General features: G+C 36.9%; 1 protein-coding gene across 22 annotated transcripts in view; it reads left to right on the top strand.

The window, feature by feature from the left end:
• The window catches only part of SOX6 (SRY-box transcription factor 6), a 482,345-nt gene that overhangs the window by 32,038 nt on the left and 428,493 nt on the right, over positions 1-21,814 (top strand). For 4 of the 22 annotated variants that reach the window (XM_083840217.1, XM_083840230.1, XM_083840227.1 and 1 more), the window contains one exon: positions 7,896-7,976. The exons of 17 other annotated variants lie outside the window; for them this stretch is intronic. The gene's annotated coding sequence lies outside the window, so the exon portion shown is untranslated. Of the gene's footprint in view, positions 1-7,895; positions 7,977-21,814 lie in introns of those variants that run through there. One more of the 22 variants, XM_083840234.1, reaches the window with a different exon arrangement.

Raw genomic sequence — 21,814 nt, 5'->3', positions numbered from 1 at the left:
TGACCTTTTTGAAATTTTAGTCCAAACTGCCAGCTGCTTTGTTAGATGAAAAATAACCTGTATTTGTGAAACTAGCCATTCTGCCTGCAGCTCCTGGTGTACAATGGGACAGACAAATAGGAAAAATACAGAAGCACTTCAGTCTGTATCTTACATACTACAGAAGGAGTGAATGCAACAGGTTTCTCAGTCATCTGTTTTCATACATTTGTGAAGGGAGTTAGTCCTCCCTGGAAAGGGCTATATAGTACATATACATTAAAATATGTGCATGAGTGGGCACATGCGTTTGTGTGATACTGAAGGAGTGTTAGGTTTGTTGTTAGAGAGCAGCTTGTTTCAAGGCTGAGCCGAGAAAAAGCCAATTAGTGTCAGTGTCAGAAACCTGCCAACTTCAGGGGTGTGTCAGCTCCTGTGTTAAATGGGGGAGGTTGGGGTGGGTGGTGGAAGCTAGTCAATGATAAGTATTAATCAGGGAAGGTCTCGGGGTGGGGGGAGGGATACGACGATGACACAACAAACGACAGACACACAAAACCCAACCCACAAGTGTACGTTGCAAATGCTGGTTAGGGAAATTTTACTGAAATGATCCCACTGACACTAGGGTGATGTTTTCAGGGTAGAAATGTCTTAAGTTAGAGTTCTGATTCATACCAAGGCTTCACAGTGGATGTGGTCTCCTTCTGAAAGGTGCTTGCCCTTAGAATCAGAAAGGAAGTGGTGTTTGCCAAGCACCTCTCAAAGTCAGGCCACCTTTGATTTGGTGGCTAAAATTGGAAATTAGGAGCCTTGCTTTGGATGTTCATGTTTCAGCTGTTTTATCAGTTATGTTTTAGGAACAGCTACCATAGGTGCCAGTCTTACCATATCATTATCTATAATTCACCCTACATTTATAACAAATCTGATTACTCATGGATTCCCGGGGGAACAGTGTATAGTGCAGATGGAACTCTGATTATGAGCCATTTTGTACATAGGTCCCCCATTTTAACTGTAACATAGATTATACCTTGGTATGAGCAGCAAAGAAACTAAATTTAGTGTGCCAATACCTTGAAAGATGCAGAAATAGCTGGACTGTAAATGCTGTAAATCTTTCAAAAGATTGTCCAGAAATAAGACTGATCTTTTATAAATCATACAAATGAGGGTATTGACTTTGAAAACTTTCCTCCAATGTTTTTATTTTATTTTTTTACACTAGGCTTTCTTTACAAAACGTCACTTAAGTAGCATGTTTTAGATCAGGTTCATTTTTCTTTAAGCTTTCCTGTGATACGGGAGACAAAAAGCCATTTTACCACTTTATCATTGTGGTTTTGGATAATTTGTCAAAAAGTACTAATTTATTCTAAAGTTCACAGAGACAATTAGAAGAGTTGTTTTTTTACCTTTCTTTTTGAAAATTTATTTCAGTACAGTGCACACAAAAATGTAAGCAAATCGTGAAGTACAGATTTGGTTATCTAAATTGATTGGAATGATTTCAGTAACTCCTTGGAATTTTTAGCTTCAGCAGGAAGAGAATAAAAGACGTTCTGTTTTTATCAAACTGCTTTCAAGGCACATTTTTTTCCAGGTCTAAATTATTTACCTGCCACTGCTTTTACTTCAGCACTTTATAGATAAAGATTTTGGCATTGCCTGTAAACTGGAGAATACCACACAGTATGCATCTTTATCGGATATACTGTAACTGAGGAGACTTTTCTCTGACCTAAAATGCAGGAGATCTTCCTAATCCTTGCCTCACGCACCATGGAAATATACTTATTGAAGTATGTTCTAGGGTTTTTAATATTAGCACATCAGACTGTGAGAGGGGGAGGAGTAAGGTGTGAAAAAGTGTGAAGCTGCAGCTTAGTATTTTCCAATTGTGAGAAAGAGGTTTTTTAAACCTCTTAAAGAAGCCCATGATAAATCAGCCTGTCAGAAATGCCAGCAGGTGAGGCTCTGAAAAAAAAAAATGCTTTGTCCTAAAACTTGTAGGAATGAGGGGCTCGGGAGAGTGAGCTGCTGCTGCTGCCTCACAGCCTGAACCAAGTGGCTCTGCAGACACAACATGCCCCAAGATGAGCTTTCCACAGTTAGGTTGCAGGCTGATAAGCAGCTCATTTTTTTGGAGCCAAACTTAAAACTCATTCTAGCAGAGGTATTTTGCATTCACAGATAGCTGCACATTGTTACATACATTTGCTGCTTCCAATAGCATGTTGCTTTCTGATAACAAGATACTGCTTTCAAGAGCAGGTCTTTGTTGCTGTAATATCAACAGGAAGGCACTGGACTTACTGCCGCTGCCTATAACCCCTGTTGTACTGGGAAGTAATGCTTTAGGCAAATGCAAATTCATTTTATACTTTTTAATTTCAATTCTATGCTGTTTTCAGGCATTTTTATCCTGAGATGTGGATGCATACCAGCATAAGAAGACATTGGAGAATAGTCTAGCTAGAAAAACCTAGGGAGAAAATCCAATTCACTGAAGATCCTTCAGCCTAGAATTATTTAGGCTTCATTCGGAAATTAATAAATGTATAATTTAAGTAAAAGTAAAAAAAAAAAAAAAGTATCGGGGAAAAAACAAAAACATTAACCATTTTCTCTGATGTTAGGAGAGGTTGACTGATGTTCTTTAAAATACAGGCCTGCTAAAATTAGTTTACATTGAAGTGTATTTAAGATGGATAAAATAAATACAAGGACTCTAGTTAACAAATATAAACTGCTAGTTTTGGTAGAAGCAAGAATATGTTACATTTACTTTAAGTGATAAATTGTTGACCATGCTGGGGTGCAGTGCGAGAGCACTGGGTGTGTGCATATGTGTTGCAGGGAGAATGGAGCTGGTCAACTGGTTTGTCCTGAAGACTGTTGTGAAAGTATCTAATAGATTTTGACTTCTTTACACCACGTCTGAGTTATAACTCTACTTACTCTTGGTTAGCATCAGGATTTGAACAAGGTGCCTAACTACTCCTAGGTCATCATGATTTGCTATTACGCTAATGACAGGAATTACTAAAAATCTTTGCCACCTTATTGACCATTTAACATGCTTAATATGTCCAAGTGTACATGTGCTTTGAGGAGGTTTGTCCAGAAAAACATTTCAAAAAGCAGTTCAAAAGAACAGCATAGAAATTTGCAAGTCAAACTATGATTTATAGTATTATTTTTATAAGTAGCAACCGCAAAAATAATCATGCTGCTGGAGCCAACAGCAGTATTTTGAAATGGTAGGACCTAATGTATGAGGTTATTGCATATGAATAGAGAGATACGTTATTGCAATGATATATTTTATTACTTGCTTCTGTTTTTATTAGGGATAATGAAAACCTTCTGTTTGGCCCAGTGAACAAAACTAATGTGACCTTTCATGTGACCCACCTGTTGTGCTTTCACAATCGATAATAGTTACCTCATGTTAGGGTGATCTGGAAAATAACAGTGTGCCAGCACCACAGAAAATAACATTTGTGTTTCTGTATTTTAAATCTGTATTTGCCTCAGATCTGAAATTAAGGAAAATATAGGTTATGTAACAAAATGCTTAAAAGGCAAAATATTATTGTAAGAGCATTGTCTCTATTACTAACAGATACATTTTCAAAAGCATTCAGCTGTTGAATCATAGCTGTAAATTTGCAGAATTGGTTTAAAATCTGTGATTTTTAGTAGTATCAAAGATGGTACGAAAGTCCATTGAGCTGTTTTGACAGTGTGGAGAGCACAAAAATTAAAAAAGTCAGTGTATAGAGTTGCAAGTTTTCACACTTACTAATTAAAAAAAAATTACAATCTCCAATGTAATATTTATTTTTAATGGAAAACCTTAAAGGGCTTGATTATTTCTATTCTTCCAATTGTATTTAGGACTTGATTCTGGAAACAAACATATTTAACATGAATAGCTCAATGTTGTTTTTCTAAGGGTGTCTGATAAGTATATTAGACTTGCATTGGGATGATTTATAGATTATGGGCATAAGTATTTGCAGGATCAGGACCCTCATTTCAAAGAGGTTTTCGCATGTGAATTTGAAGTACGTGTGCTACTGCTGAATTTGCTCAACAGACCAGAAGGGCTCTTTCCCTTTGGAGCCCTTATGGTTTATCTGGTCAATGGCTTGCAAGCTAAGAAGGATTTATGCATTGGATCAATGATCCATGAAATAAGGGGGATTTCCACAATGTCTCTCAGTGACAAGTTACAGTGTGGCCACACAGTATGCACTTTCAGAATTAATATGTATGCAGAGATATGTAACTGTTGAAATATAGTATAAATTATTATTACATGACTGCCTAATGGTCAGGGAAGTATATAAATAGTGTATTATACCTCTTAGAGGGAACTTTGTCATTCCTTCACCTCTTGCCTTTGGACTGAAAAATCTTTGTACGTTCTGTAATCTGTGCCAATAGCCTATGTTGTAGTACATGCATAGGTTAACCCAATTTAGACCTGGTCCTTCCTTGTCCAGTTAACCCAAGAGGTCTCTCAGTACTGCCATTTTCCTCGAGGTATGTCAATGAATTCTTTCTCTTCTGACCAGTACTGAGGTGTCCCCAGTACTGAAGATCACCAATCGTCTGGAGTTAAAAAACGGGGTAAAGTGTCCTTAAATGAAAGTGTCCTCTCACCAGCCCCATTGTGGCTGAGCAGTGAGACTGTCAATTTGAGTGCCTCCTGATGGCAACTGCAAAGTCATGACATGGGGATAGAGGTATCTTACTAAGTAGGCAGGGATTGATCAACAGCTCCTTTGATGTCAATAAGAAGCTTCCTATTGACTTAAACAGGTTTTGGAACAAACCTTTAATTATGAGGTACTCAATCAGGCAAGTAATAAGCTTCTTATTACCTAATTATGTAGAATGGTAACCTTAGACCTATGACCCTTATGTGGGTTGGACTCCTTATCTTCGAGAAGTTCCATGCAACAGACAGACCCTCTGGCAAGAGCAGTGTCCCACATCCTCATCCTTGGTTTCTTCTCTTGCCTTAAGGGTCTGACCCTAAGCTGCAGTTCAGCGCTTCCTCGTGGAGTCTGCCAGCTGGCTCATACCTTGTGTTCCCCATTATGTCACTGGAATAACGAGGGCAGGGACCACACTGTACAGTAAACCACAAATCTTGTCCACAAATCTGGCAAAGTTGTCAGGACCAGCAGCAGACTGAGCATTACTGTACAGAGACCCTGTATGTCTGGATCTGAGCTCTGTCAGTGTGCCTGTTTCAACCACACTAGCAAGAAAGCTTTGGTGTCAGTGAGACTTCTTCATTACGGAGGAGGTTGAATGGTGCAAATGATGCAGCCTGGAGCTGTACTGTCTTCTGTAAAGAGTCTCTGTGGGACTCTTATCCAGGGAGGAGATAGAGACTGCTTTGGTCTTTTCCCTCTTCAGCCCGTTTTTTGACCACTCCATCTGTGTAAGAAAGCCTCCAGGGGGTACATTGCTATGGAAAGCAAGTGTCACTAAGAAAGACAAATGAATCTTAAAGAAGACACTTAACAAACACAGTTTTACTACAGTTTACCTTAAGCAGTGTACAGAGGATCACAGAGTATTCCTTGGAAATAGAATATTAGCAGTGCAATGAACATGATAGAGATTGAAAAGGCAGTTTGTAGGGCACCTCACACAGCTGTTTTTAAGTCAGCAGGATTTCAGTATTCCTTTTTATTCTTCTGAGGCTTCTTTTAAAAATATTTGTTGTTGAGATAATTTAAGTAGTTGAACTGGCAGCCATGTCATATTAAAGAAAAAACAAAGTCTACAGTAAGGTGTCTTTCACCTGTTTATCAGTAATGGTGTAGGTGTGTGACTTTATATTAGCTCTTTTCCATGACTGCTAGTGGTAGTGTTCTTAATCACACTGTTAAACAAGTTAGAGCTTGGAAGAGGGGAGCATATGAAACAACCCTTTCCACAAGCTTTTGATGGGTATCTATTTGGTTATGTTCTTTCTGTCTGTGAGGTTTGAGGTTAGGGTCAGAAAAAGCAGATGATGTTGGAGATTCATACTCTGCTTTTAGCCTCTTTACTTTTTTTTTTCCTCTGCTTGTCTTATCAAAATCTATTTTAGATTGAGTTGCTTAGATTCTAAGCAATTTGTGTCAGGACTTTTGTCTGAAATTTTTAACAGACAAGCCAGAGTGAAAATATACTCTGCTCTGTTTGGTTATTAGGCCAAGACACCAAAACCAGCCTCATTTTTAAATGGTGGATGGGCAGGGTTTTCTGACAGTCTGGTCCCTGTGTCTTTGTACTAGTAGTGGCTTTTTGAACGCTGAAAAGACCTGTATCTTTAATTTATCTATGAAGCACCCAGTCCATACTGAAGATAATTAAAGAGGAGTGTGCAGATTGACATTTTCATTTAAGACAGATAAGCAGCATTAGTTTTTATTCTTAACAAAATAATAGTGATTTTTTTTTTTAAAAATACCACAGTGGTTTTCATATACTAGAAATATTTCTGCCAGCCATTCATCTAACACGTGTTACTCTTCCCAGATCTTTTCCCTGTTGTGTCCTTATTGCAGCAATCATCAAAACCATTTGAAGAGTTTAATTTAGACTGAAATGATTCTCCATAGAATAAACAGAATATCTCACCTGTGAAGGATGATTACATTTTCTAAATTTGTTTAAAAAGGAAGGACCTTCGTAATTCACAAGTGTTCTGCTTGCAAGTTTTTATGTGGAGAAATTTTACCTACTTTAGGTCTCAAAATAAAACTGTTGTATGTGAGTGCTATCAGCAATTAAATCTTTCATATTATTGGTACTGAAGAGGTAAGGATCAGTGTTTTGATTTGAGCCATCACCTGGGCTTATATTGCTGTTCTTTCACTGTGAAAATATTTTTTTTTCTGGTTATTTGTTAAGTAATGGTGATGTGCTGTGTTGAATAAGGGCATTTAAAATGTCTTTAAGAAATGATATATTAAAAGACAGTTGTGGTACAGGCATAGGTAAGACTAGACAAAACAAGAGAGAGCTTGTGAAAGTATTAGCTTAGAGTTCTGATGTATGTTCTTCGGTACGTGTGAATACTTCTCATCTGCTTCTGCATACAGCTCAGGCTATTGCCTTGGTGTTTAAGCAGCTTGTTGTTGGTGAGCAGTTTATTCAGGTACTTAATTTGCACACATCTAATTAAATACATTTAAAGATGGAGAGTCGAATTTTTCACCTGCATTCTCCCCAACAGCCATGCTCCTGCAGATTTGCCTTGCAAATGGGAGTAGGCTTGCTATGAACTGTGCAAATGCATTTCCATGCTATTCACAGCAAGAACAGAGCCAGAGGATCTACTGTGGTGTGTCTCTTAACTGTCAATTGCAGCCTGTACAAAAGTTGTATGGCATTGGTAGCCACCAAAACTGTAGCTCCTCAGTGACAGCTTCCACTCAGGTCTGTGGCCATAACAACCATGCTGCTACTCCAGATCACCTCAAACTGCATAGCATACAGACAGCTAATGCATTCATGCAGCATCTAGTTAGCTCAGATTTCCAGTAAGAATAGGGTCTGAAACAGGCCAGATGTGTTACCGTTGCTGTTTCTTAGGGCTCTTCTGTGACCCAGCTGTATCCTCTAGTGTCAGTTATGTCCCTCTCTCTATCTGCTCTCATTCTCTCTCACTGCAAAGATATGTATTTGCTTTCTTTAGAATAGGTTATATTTTTCTGTCTTTAAAGCTATGTGAAAATTGCATACTAGATTTAATTCGCTATTGGCTGATTGTTCCTTATAGCCATTACCTAGCTTGCAAGTTCAAAGAGTTTGTTCAGTACATCTTCAGTATCTCAGAAGATATGAAATGCCAACACTTTCAATGCAAAATTAGTTCTGTGTCCTTTCATTTTTAGGGTTAAACTTCAGGCTGTAGAACCAGTTTTCAGCAACATCTTTGGGAAAATTAGGGTCATCTCAATCTGGAGCCTTGAAAAGTAAGTGGCTACTTTAAGAGAGGATTTACTTTATATATTTTTAAATACCTCCTGCAATTGGGTACAGTTGTGTGCTTTCTTCTTCTGGAAGGTTTTGGCTATCTTTTTCATATTCATTATTTCGTCTGTCCCTGCTTCAGTGCGTTGTCTTCCTCCTTTCAACAGGAGCAGACTTCTGTTCATCCTGTCATATTTGTTCTGTATTAAAAACAGTATCTGAAACTCAAAAGGCAGTTCTGCACACATTAGTCTGGCCAAAAATATATTGGTGGCAGGTTTGGTTTTCTGTTCATGAAAAGGAGAAGAGAGAAGAAAAAAAAAAAGGTTGAGGGTGGAGGGGAAGGTTGAGCTTATAGATTCCCTTGGTATTTTGTAAGTTGAAGAAAGGTAAGTGGTTGTGTTCTCATTTTTCTTGAATATCTCTCCATTAGCAGTATTTGGCTAGCTGTGAATGTAGATATATGTGTATGAGTTCATGAAAACATGTTTTATAATTTAAAGTTATGTAGTGTCTTAAATAATATCTCCAAAAGTAGTTGGTGTGTCATAGAAGACATAGCTCAGCTTTTATATCCCCTGTTTTTCGAAAGAAACAATGAAAGTTTAATTCTGACAATAGAAAAAGTAAAAACAGCTGAAGCCAAAAGATGTGTGACACAATAATTTGCTAAATCTTACATGGCTAGCTCTAGGCTAATTTACCATGTGCAGTTATAAATTCCAGGAAAATAGCTACATTGAGTTTAGTGAAAATAGCATTTTTAGTTCAATACAGATGTTGTGTAGCCAGACAGTGATACAAATATACATAATATGCTATGTAATAAATATATGGCAAGTGGAGAAAGACATGTTGGAATAAGATAAATTAATTTTGTTATTGGAGGACTTCATCTTTTTTATTTGAGGTTTAGAAAAGGTGTTCTCTTTTATCTTAATTTTATATTATAGTTAATTATTAAACAAGGAGGATCCTCATATGCATTCAGAATTAAATAGAATGCAATAGTTTTTGACCAGACCCTGGAAAAAATTGCCCTTCTAGGCTATTCTCTCAAGGATTTCTTTCCTTATCCTTTCTTTCCTGTTTCTTCTTTGCTCCTTCCCCGTTCCTTGTCGTTACATCACAGTATCATCTTCATTACTTAAAGAAGAGGGGACAGTAGATGCTTTTGGAGTGTCAGCTTCTGCACCTAAGCCTCGCTGGCTTACTGAGCTTTTCCAGCTCAATGATGCAAGAGCAAGCGTTGAATGGTTCATATACAGCTCTAATTCCAGCTTGCTGGGCAGTTATTCCTTGAGTGGCCTAATTTTACATATGATTAATTTTTAATTCTTAAATCACAACACAAACTGTGTGTATTGTATTACTGTAAAAGTATGCTAATACGTAGGCTATGATTAACTTGAAGCGTGAGTTCTATTTTTGCTGGTAGGCCAGTGTGCAATGACCACAACTTCTGGGGAACTCCTGGTTTGCAGCTGAAGGCAAAATGCATCCTGAACCAAAAAAAAATAAGTGATGCAGGTATTTTGGATGTGACAAGAATAACATTACAAGATATGTAACTAGAGCAAGACATAACAACAAAATCATGTTTCAGTGAAAAGCAGACTGCAGTTATTTCCAGGCTGATTCTAGTTTCAGCCTCACAGTTGTGAAGGCCAAAACATATAGAAATGCATATATTTGTACACTGTGAGAACCTGGGAGATCTGTGCCGTGCCCTGGTCCCATTTGGGTAGTTAGGAATAGGGCCAGCAAGATGTATCAATGTATACATCTTGCTCTGTTTATGTCCACCAGCTTCTCCTCACTTTCATTAGACCAAAACTGTAGAAGCAACCATGCACTGGGCTCACACCTACCATATCTGCTGCGCAAAACCTGTTTTCCAGAGCTGGCAACTCAGTGTGCTAGAACAATTTAGGTCTACTACTGTCTGTTTTCATTGTTTGTACAGAGTTTGCACCAAAAATGTGTCAAAGCATATCACTTTATAAATGGTGACCTACTAGTTTTATTGGAAAAAGAAAAAAAAAAAAAAAGTGTGACAATGATTTTTTTTTTTTAAGTGAGTTGGAGTTGGTGGAATGTTTTTAATGTAGACATAAGACCTAAATCTTTGTCTTGTAGCAGATGAGACTCCACTGTTTCTGTGAAGTTAGTGTGTAATAAAACTGAGGTAACGCATTAGTGAATCTGCTCCATTGTGTCTGGCCTTTTCTAGATGCTGTGAAATTTAAACCAAAATGTAAATTCCTCAGCCCAAAAGCACTGTCATCTTTCTCTGTGAAAGATTTTCTGTAGTTATAGCAAATGCTCAGGATTCTAAGGTGGAAGTCGAATCATTTCTCTTTTAATTTTTATACATTATAATTCAATTGCTCCTTTTGGGGATAATGTAAATCACCACATTGTCATTGTTACATGTCACTGTGGTGGCACTAATTGAAATAAAAGTGACCCCCTGTTATGCTTTTGTAAGGTGATGTTAAACTGATTATCGTGTAAATATTTTCCTTCTTTTCACTTAATGGCAGAGAAGAAAGTCATGCTGATGCTCAAAAAATATCAGAATATAATTAGATAGCAATATGCTATTTGTTATGGTATTGTTAGCTGTGATAAAAATAAAGGAAAAAACAACAACAACGACAAACTGTGGGAAATAAATGAGCCATATTTGTTTGTTAGATTTCTGATGTTAGGAAATCTGCTCTGAGATTCTGTATAAAAATAAGGATGTAATGTGCAGTTTGTTTTTGCCAACAGATGAGATATATACTCTTTGGAGTGTCACCCAATGAGAATGACACTCTGTGGAGTCAAATCTTTATTTTCTTGTTCATATATTACATTTAGTCTGTCTGACGGCCTGTCTTATAAGGATGAACGTGTTGCAATTCTTCATGTACACCCAAATGACAGTTTCTAATTTCTCACTTTCATTAGTTTTGCTGCCATTTATTATTGTGCAGATTAATTTTGGTGTGATTACATATTTTCTCCATCTCTTCTTTATATCTTATTAATATAATTTCATTAAGCTTATTTCTTCAGAATGATTTTTGTTGAGCGACTAATCTTGCATATTTGTAATGAAAGCTTTTTTAGTTTCTATCCCATCTTTTAATATAACTTTCTTACTAATTTTGTAATTTTTTTTTCCAGTTCTCTATGTCCACTGTTATCCAGTCTGTTATTCTTTCACCTGGCCACTTGAATTTTTATTTGTGAAAATCCTTGTCCTGGTTGGATCATTTTGATTTTAAAACCTGTGTTTTCTGGTTTATACAGTACTTGTGGAGCTTTAAATGTTCCCATGCCATACGGAGTGCAGGAGCTCATTTGTTTGGTGTGGAACCTCAGTTTTCTGATGTTGTTGTTGTTTCACTTTTTGTTTTCTCCCACATATTTTCACTAATTACAGATTGTTTGAATACTAACCAAACAGATACTATGTATGTTTAATAAGCAGAAGTCTTTGAGAGAAACAACTTTTTTTCCCTCAGGTTACTACATAAACTAAATTCCTTGGAGAATAATAGTCCCATAGGTTTGCATCATTTTGTGCCCTTGAATATGGTATGTTTGTTTGCAGGGGCCATTAAACGTTGTCCTAATCTCAGAGTTCCCAAAGGTAACAGAATGGGCTCTTTGCTTTTTTTTTTCTTGCTCTCTGTACTGTCCTGAGAAATCTTAGGATAACATTGCTGCATGTATGTTTTCACCTTTTGCCACAAATCTTACTGACAGAATTAGCAAAATAAGTTAATTAGAAGCAATCTGCAAAAGCAATTTACTAATGCTCTTGGAATTATGTTCAGTGTTCTCATCATGTTTTCTTTCATGTAGATCTTAAAAATCATGAGCCCAAAAGGAGCCTGGTGTCATTCAAGCATAGTCCATGTTCTCACCTTCTCTGATTGCTTTTCAGACTTCCCTGCATTTAGAGCTGTGCTCCTATTACTACTGTATTTGTAGGCACTGTAAAAGAAATGCAGTGGTAGAATCTGAGGCAAAATATTCTTGATACCGTCCTTCAGAGTATTGTTGTACAATGGAGCTGGTTCCTTTTACTTCTAACAGTTTAATTCCTGGTGGATCATTAGTTTAATTTCAAAGCCAAACATCTTAAAATAAATTGAGTCTCAGATGAAGGCAATTCACCTTACCCTATCTATTAGATAATGGTCTGAATCATCAACATATGGAGAAAGCAAAGTAACGAAGCCGCTAAGTGGTGTTTTGTCCTGCAGGTGAGGACATTAGTGGAGGTAGAGATGTTCCTTCTTTCTGTACTGGCAGGACTCACTAGGATGGAAGTTGGAGTGTGGTGTGTTGAAATTTCTTTTTGAGGCCATGTATTGGCAAGATGCAGTCTTGTCACTTATAAAATGAGTAAAGTGTCTACCAAATGCAAGTGCCAAGTCAAAATATGTTCTATATTTTGGTAATTGTGCAGAAAGAACACCAGATGGTTCTGATGATGAAACTCTTTGGGTGGGATCCCCAAGTTTTAATGGATGGCAAACTCCAAATGCTTAATTACCGGCCTCTTGAGCAGCACACTTTTTATTCAAGTGGACAAGGTATTTGCAGACACAGAAAAGAAAGAGCCATCTGTTTCCTTACATAAAAATACAGAACTTACATAAAAAAGAGCTTCTTTGGAGGAATATCTGAAACTTAGAATATTTGAGCCTAATTGAAAGGGTGCCAAATCATGTTTCCAAAGTGAAAAAAAAAATAAATATTATGAACAGTATTGTTTTTGTTTTAGTAGTTTCATATTTTCCAAGCATGCTCAACTTTCTACAGTGTGCTGTTAATGTATAACTCTGTTGTCCATCATTCTCTTGCAGTATGAATATCTTCTGCATTTTGGGTTTAAATGTATAATGACGATAGTCTGGGATGGCTGAAGAGTGGTTTGCTCTTTTAGAGGATTTTCACGTCAAAAGAATTTGGGCAGGCAACATTTAGAGAGTAGAGAAATTAAAAAATTAAGTAGTAGGTCACAGAGACAGCGCATTTTGTAACTCCCACCACATAACTTGCTCTCATAAAGTAAGTCTACGCAAGTTTAAAGCGTTGATTGATTTGATTCTGCAAAGTTAATATTGGACTTTTAATTTTAATATATTCCAGCCAGACCCTAATAACAGCATACCAGTCATTTGTGTGCTGTAATCACAGAGGACTTTGTATGTATTTGAATGAAATATTCTGCATTTTTTTTTCTTTCATTTGTGTGATGTATTTGCTAAATTCTAGTGATGTTAAAGAATCTTGGGTAGTATTTTCTTCCAGCCTTTACACAAGGATAGCATTACACTTGTCTGAAACTCTAGTAGTTATTGTCGTTGAAATCAATGAAAGTTTCACTGTATTTTGTAGTGCAGTAGCAGGGTCAGCTTGTTGGAATACATCTTATATGATGCGTAGTTTAGATAAGGACAGCCATCATCCAACATAATCAAGTTCTGTGACTTCTGCAGGATTGGGCTGGTAGAACTGTGGGAAAGAATCCAGTTTGTTAGTTCATGTAATCACAATGGAAATTTCTTTTTTTTTTTTTTTTCTGTGAAATTTGAGTTTTATAAAATGTGAGAATCCTGCTTCATATGTGGTCATATAGCAGGGAACAAAACCAAAAGGACCTAGCTCTAGCAGGTCATGTTTTCAGACCCTCTTACTGTGTCTGTGGGAATAAGGTTTTAAAGATTGTTGGGACTTGCTGCAGAGTACAGCTGTTTCTCCAGGTAGGGAGAAGTATCAAGAAAAGTATCATATATGATTGATGGGAGACTCTCTTGTTGGCATTGAGCCACTTTGTACATTTTTTTATATAATTCTCTTAATTTCTGTACATGCACTTAAGCAACTTGTGATTAGTTCATCTTAAAATCGGAGTCGGAATGCTTACAGAGAGGATTCATCTGACAGAGTAATGTATTTTTTTATGCTTATGACTTTAAATGTTCTAATAGTATATTTACTTTTTTTTTTTTTCCAAAGCTCTGCATGGCATAGACTGGGATTCAACTGCCCCTGATCTTACTGAGTAGAATCTTATTCCCTGATTTTTGAGAGGTGACTTGGAATTAAGGTGTTGCTTAATTGCACAAATGACTCCAGTACAGGGTGTCAGTATTAGAAGTGTGTGTTGCTTGATCTCCCTCTGAGATCTTCAAATTATGACTTGATTGTTTTACAAACTTTGATGGCCCTTTTGAAAGAGGAAAATATCATTCAGCTATAATATTCTTAAATATTTATTTTCTTGTATTGTACTTTAAAATTTTGCCTGGAAAAGCTGTATAGGTACCCAATAGGTACCTTCTTCCTTGCAGTGAATTGTCAGATATTGGTAATTTGGCAAAGTTCTGAACATTTGTAAGAGACATATTACCTTATTGGGGGGAGAGAGTAAAGAGCAAAATCCTAGATCCATTAAAACCATGGTAGTTCTGCGATGAATCAGGTACACCCAGGCTTTAATCCTGATTTCCAAAGATAGCCATGCCTTCCTGTGTGATCAGGGCTGTCCCCATTGTTTGATTTATTACTCTGAGGGACCACGTTAATTTGCATTGGATAGTGTATGTCTGTCAGTATTTTCAAAACGCATATCCTCTTATAACTGCATGCTCTTAAGATCCATTATGGCAATGTACGTAGCACTGAGAACAATGTGGTCTTGAACATGGCTGCAGTACCACCTTAAAGGAATTAGCTGGAAGCGAAGTGAAGGATAAAGTTATTTGGAAGCAAGGAGTAGTTAGCAGTAAAATAATAATGAAATTATAAATGTAATCATTAGAACCATAACTAATATCTTATTCTCTTAAATGAAGAAATAACAGAATAAGGATTTTAAAACTTTTCCAAGTGAGAAGGAACTTTTATTAATAAGTTTTGAAATCTTGAGAGTGTCATTGACTAAAATTTAAAACCATTTTTCTTTTTTTGTTTTTCCCCAAAGTTTTCTCCTTATACACAAGTAGTTAATTCTGCACTGCATTCCAAAGGGTGCATACGCCAGAAAAAGAGGGCAGGGTCACCTGGAAAAAGAGATATTTCTAGCTCAAAGAAGCGAAGTATGCCTAGTTAGAGTATAATAGAAAAATCAGAAAAAAATACAAAAAAAGAAAAAGAAACAAAAACCTACATACTTTATAGTTGCCTGGGAGTAGTTACAACTTGTGCTCTAATGATTTCTGATGGATGTTGCTGTAATGTTCATTCTAGTGTTCGTTAAAAAGAAAACGGAGAAAACAACACCCTAAAATTCCACAGAAATAGCTGCTTCATTTAGCACAAGACAGAAAGATATCTGAAGTTCTTCCTAAAGAACTTTCTTTTTAAAGAAACACAATTTTTCCCTATATATTTTTCTTTCCTCCTTCATTTTCTCTTGTTTAGTCAAATAGTGATAAGATCTTATAATGAGACATGTCAGGCTGATGAGTTAATTTGCTGAAACTTTTAGGTTTGCTATCCAGATTAATGTCATTTTTTTGAGTGTGACTGTGTGTGTGTTTAAAATCAGTATTCCTCTTACATTTCTGAAATATCATATGCAAAGCACCTAGTAGCCACCCCTCTAGCCATCAGCTTTTCATTGCTGCCTGTCAGTATCATGCTGAGGACAGGTGCAGATAGCCTGAGGCTCATAGATACTGAGCAATGCTTGTAAGTGCCTGGAGATATGTTTTTATATGATTACCTAAGGAAGCTAGGAAATTATTGCCCAAATAATTTTCAACATGTGAAAAACAGAACCCATCCCCCCAAAACTGACATTTGTAGTTTAGGACAGTTTGTCCTAAAGTGCAGGGCACCTCTGGCTCCAAGATCAAGAGTTTACTAATATGTGATCTCTATATGCATTATAAAAAAAAAAAAAAACAAACAGGCTATGAACATATAACTTATCTGAAGTGACTGATATTTCTATAGCACTTCAGCATTTTAACCTGCTTGACTGTTACCCCCAACTGGACTTAACATAAATTAGTGCTGAGAGTGGTTGTATCATTTGATGGGCTGTATTGCCTGCAAAGGTTGTTGTGCATGGGAACGTGCTTCAGTTCCACTTTTTAAAATATCTTGCAGAGGTGAATATCACAGAATAGAAAAAAAAAAAAAAAAAGGGAAATCAAAATCTTTAGATGATAGGTAACAAGAACAGATATGATTTTAACAGAGGTATCATCGGTGAAATTCAGTAGAAACTGAGGCTTCACCTGGTTAAGTCTCCAAAGCTTGAATACTTATAAACTGAGCCTTACCACTGAAGGCAAATCCCTGTTTCAAGGTGTACTCTTTCCATACTCAAGCACGATTTTTTGCTTGCTTGTTTTTTTTTTTTTTTAAACTAATCAAGTAGTCCAGCTTTAGGAAGACTGAAGGGAGTCTAAGAAGTTTGTATTTTGAGGTAACGTAAACTTGTTCATTTTTTTCACATGGAGTTTCTTTGTCCAGCAGGTGAGAATTATTTGTCTTCAAGACAGATTATTGTAAAAAAATCACAAGTAGAAGGGTGTCTTGGGCAGAGGACAAAAGCATTTCCTTGCTAGTGTTACTCTGTGCTGTGTACTTGGGGAATTGCCTTCTAACTGAGGATATGTATGTGAGATTCTTCTAAAATGAAATTAAATGAGAGCACATGGGCCTCCTTTTCTCTGGTTATGGTGTCAGGAGATGGTCATTTCAAAAATCAGGATTGAGAGGGGAAGTTAGTATATGAGGTCTTTTTAAAAAAAAAAATACAATACTTAATCTATAATTATTATGTTTCAGTGTTTCAGGAAAAACAAAACAAAACAAGCCATATAGTAAGGAGTTTTTGACCCTTGGGGAATTCAGGGATGTAGACCTGAAGGCAGACATTCTTAAGGCCTTCTAATTGATTTTTATATCCTACTAGCTTTGAAAATTTGAGCTTCAGTAACATGGTACTCTCCAATACCAAAAAAAAAAAAAAAAAAAAAATAAGTCTGGATTAACACTAGTTTCAATGAGAGTAAATGGCACATTTTTATTATAAGGGTACAAGATAGATTTGTCAGAAAAAAAGCATGACTCTGAGTACAGCTGTCTTAGTTCCTGGTTGTTTGGCTCACAACCTGCTTGCGTTATATTCTGCTGAAGGTAATGGTGCATTGTTGCTTTTTATGTTGTTGTTGTATATGTGTGTATCAGTTGTAACAGGTTGAATCTCCAGTTTTCAAGACAATTTTCACATCTGATTGCTATATGGTATGTTTATGCTGGAATTTTAGATGACGAAATATGTACCCATGCACTATTATTATTATTGATATCTCTAAAATGTCAGACATGTCAGCTGTCTTACTATTTGTAGCTCTTGGAAATAATGATAAAACTGAGCTTTCCCAATTAACACTTGTCCGTGCCCACCCCCCCAAATCTCTCTTTGCTAGACGGCTTCTGTTTCCTGTTTAAGAGGTTTCTTGTTAATATTGCAAGCTTTGCTTATGCATATTACACTATCCAAAATCGTGCCAAGGATCTTGAATCTGGTAAATGTAGCACCAGTACAATTTCATAGTGTTTGAGTCAAAGTCCAGTGAACGAGCCTGCTGAAGACGTGTCCTAAACCCTGTTTGTATTGTGTACCACAGCTTCATACTTTGAGCAGGAGTAGGCAAGGAACTGAAGCCTCCTTTGTTATTTAACTGATCACACGTGTACGTAATTCTCTATGCTTTGTCTAGCAAGGAAGACAGAGTCACATAACTTGTTTTTATTTTTCTTTCCAAAGAGAGAATTTATTTGTTTAGACGAAGTCACCAATTGTAGATATTAGTATATAAATGTGCAAATAAAACGAGTACCTACCTGTAAATAGAGATAGTTGATTTGAAGTAGAGGCAAATCAATGAGATTTCATTCTGTTGTGTAATTGAATTTCAATTTAGCCCAATTCAGATCTTGTGAAGTTCATTAAAGAGACTTAACTGCATGCTAAATACAGGTTAGAGTAACATTTTATACTATGTATACTGTCTTTTTCTGTCATACAGCTGAATTGTAAGAATCTACCCTTTTTTAGACAAAGTAAGCCAATTCTTCAGTAAACTTTCCTTAAACATAGTTCTGAATATGAAATAGCAGGGAACCTGACATTGTTTTGTAGTCAAAAGATAAAGTGAACTGAAACCTACTAATGGTATTGTTAATTTTAATTAATTTTTTTAAATTGAATTAAATTTCAAAATATGTCATTGTGGTATGATAACAGCTCCTGGTGTACATTTTCTTCTCACATAATGCAATATTACACAATGATAATATTATATAATAAAGGAAAACATTGTTATTATTTTGTGTTAAAGTTGTATCCAGAAAACTCATTTGGGATTATATTACAGTAGAGCCCTGAGGCTCTGATACTGTTGCAAGTCCCTGTAAGCACATATGAAGAGATTAAAAAGCTATCGTTCCAAACAGAGAAAGTACATTTGGGGCACAGAGAGAGAAAAGAGCAAAAATTTGCTTAATGTTACAATGCAGGTCAATGCCAGAGCTGCAGTATTGGCCTTCACGTGTTTGATTTCCATGGCTGTGACAAACGTAAATCTCCAAAGGGTGACCCTGGGTGCTATCTCAAAGCCATGTCCTCTTCACACTGATGACTCTAGGTGTAGAGACTAACTTCCCAAGTGCAGTTCACATTTGCTGTAAAACTCTGGATTTGATATGTCCTTCTAGCAGTCTCACGCATTGGAAGTGTTTCTGGTAATACCAGTCATATTTCTTAGGGCTTGTAATGCCGTAACTTTTCATTCTGGGCTTAATTTGCCTTGTGTTACCTCAGTGCACAGATCTGTATATACAAACACTACAGAAACGTACCAATTTTGAAAGCTTTCTCTGTTGTCATGAATTCAATCGTATTGATTAGGAATGACCCTGCCTGTGGCTCTTAAAATGGCACGTAGCTCACAAGAAGTTCAGAAGTGGGTTTTGTGTCATAGCTACATCATGTGAGTGGCAGTGGGCTGGTGTAGGCACTGCCAGGAAATCTGAGTCTCTTGATGTGGCAGCAGGCAGCCAGCAGTGCTTCGCAGCCTACCCCAGGCCACTGTGGAGGCTTTTGCTGTCTCTAATCCATGAGTTATAACTGGAGTTCCTCCTCTCCCTTCAGCCTTCCAAGTAGTGTGGTATATGTCTTGTGGTTCTTATCTGCTTGAAAGTATGAGTGCAGAGCTTATCAGATCTGGAATGCTAGCCTCCTTCCTTGTATGTGAAAGGATAAATACATATTTAGGTATTTCTTTCATCCGTGGAGTGAATTAAACATTTTTGCTATTTTCTAGTATGATTTTAGTGGCATGTATAACAATGCATTGAAATTAGTTGTTGGACATGTACGGTGCTTCTTTTTAGTCCTTTTTTAGTCTTAACCTGATGCCAAGCTATAAAATGATAGAGCCAAAAGACCTTAATTTTGTGTTCTGTGCTCAGGCACTGTAGTGATTCCATGCTTTATAGATATGCAGGCACACAGCAGAGAAATCTTCATGAACTGCCCGTTGAAGACAGCACACACTTTGCAAATGCATGTGCCTTTACAGAAGAGATCATGAGGAGTGCTTGCAGCTAGTTATATAATAGGATGCTGCAAGATCATGTGCCACTACCGGATAATACCCTTCTGGGAGAGACAATGGAACAACTGTCTTGTGAACCACACTGTGGGGTTTGGCAAAAGTGGCAGTGGGGTTCCTTTTTTTAAGAGGTAGTTTACAGAAGCACCATCTATTGTATGCGTATGTTGACATGCTTTTTGTAGGCAGATGTGAGGCTGCTCTAAACTTGAAGTCAATGTAGTTTACGTAAGTGCTAACCATAGCTAAACTGGATTAGAGTGGGTTTGTGGCCAGTCTTCTCCCAGTGTGGGCAGAGTGAGCTCACATCTCCCTGCAAAGCTCTGTGGAGTTGCATCCTATTTTAGGTATTCTTTTGAGTCTCATTTCTGTAATAACAACATCATGGCTTCTGATACATAGAATAGTAGAGTATGACTGTTATGGAAGGAAGAAGTAGTAGTTCCTTTTTATGAATAAGAGAATACGAAGTACAGAGAAACTCCTTTGCTGAAGGTTCTGCAGAAAATCTTTGGCAAAGAAGTGGCTGAGTCCAGAGGTCTGGAGACCAGTGTTTACCTCGTGTGCACCATGTTCTTCTTACTTCACTATGATGCAACAAGTTTTAAAGTGACCAGTGGTGTAACAGGTGGTGTGCCCTGATTCCTCTTTTGATAGATCATTTGGCTGCGATCTCTGTTGCAGGGTGCAAAAATTGAAATGAGGATCATTGCAGAGACTATTATAAAATGAAAAGTAGTAGGTATACAACCCCCCTTTCCCTTTCCCTTTCCCTTTCCCTTTCCCTTTCCCTTTCCCTTTCCCTTTCCCTTTCCCTTTCCCTTTCCCTTTCCCTTTCCCTTTCCCTTTCCCTTTCCCTTTCCCTTTCCCTTTCCCTTTCCCTTTCCCTTTCCCTTTCCCTTTCCCTTTCCCTTTCCCCCCATTGAAGAGAAATGACCAAAAAAAAAAAAGGAAGAAAAAAAGAAGATAACAGGAATTCCCTTGTCTTCTGTAGAAAGTCTCATCTATAGTGGTTAATTACTGTGTTCACTTTCTTGTTTCAAAATGGTTGTGTATGAAGAATTTTCTGTGTGCAAGTAAACCATTCCTCAAGGATTCATCTTGAAACTGTGCCCTTTACCTCAATTAAGTAAACTTTTTAGAAATCCAACTCAAAGGATCTCATCATAATCAACCTTCTGCCCCTTCATTTCTATGATTGTGGCTATGGGCTTACAGGTCATTAATGTTGTTTTAATTGTGGAATTTTGCACATTCAGAGTGTGAAATTGAGATGTGATTCAGGCCCTAAATGTATAACTTCATTTCAGCATTATTCCTTCTTCTCATTTCACATCATACTATAGTTCTGAAAATAGTTTTTTAACTGTTGTTGAATGGTACGTATTTTAGTCCTAGCAGCCCACAATGATAGGCCACATTCTCAAATGATATAACATGATGCCATGCTTTTTACTAAATAACTGCTTCCATTTTTTACTTGCCTCCTTCCTTCATGCTCACTTTTCACTGTGCACAGAAAATACACACTACCTGTAGAAGCTGTATCTTAGAAGAATCAGAAAATTTTAATGAAAGATTTTATAGAATGAACAATTTTTTCTGCTTTTCAAAGGTGGTAAAATCTTTTATTGTGCAAACAGAAATCTCTTGAAATTATTAGAGCTGACTGTTTGGGAGGATAGAAGACTATTTTATAAGTGACTGCATAAATAAATAAATTCTGCTATTTATGGAATTTTCTTTGGCTCATAACAGTTAGAGCACACAAGATCCTGTGGTCACCTACTGATGTTCCTAAACTGTTTTATGTCTAGGGTTCTGTTGATCTCAATATGCATTTGCAAGACAAGCAAAAGGTGCCTGACATCATTGCATAGGTTGCTCTTACAGCTTTGCTTTTCTCCTTTCATAGTGGGTCTAGGAGAGCTTGTCACTGATAAGGATGCCAGAAACTTTCCAAACAAGCATCTAAAATACCTGCAGAAATTGCAGGTACTGAGAATGGTTTGAGAGCATTCTGACTACAAAATAGCTGAGGAAAGTTTCTGATGGGACTTGTACCAATTGAATCAACAGAATATTTTAAAGAAAACTTTGTTCTTGTATATATTTCTGCAGCAACTCCTTACCTGTGTAGCCACTTGGAGCTCAGCTTCAGACATCAAAAGTGAATATAAAAGTGGTTTAAG

Source organism: Anser anser (genome assembly GCF_964211835.1).
Source record: "Anser anser genome assembly, chromosome: 5".
Classification (NCBI taxonomy): Eukaryota; Metazoa; Chordata; class Aves; order Anseriformes; family Anatidae; genus Anser; species Anser anser.
The sequence above is the reverse complement of the archived record's forward strand: the minus strand, read 5'-3'. Positions and strand labels throughout refer to the sequence as shown.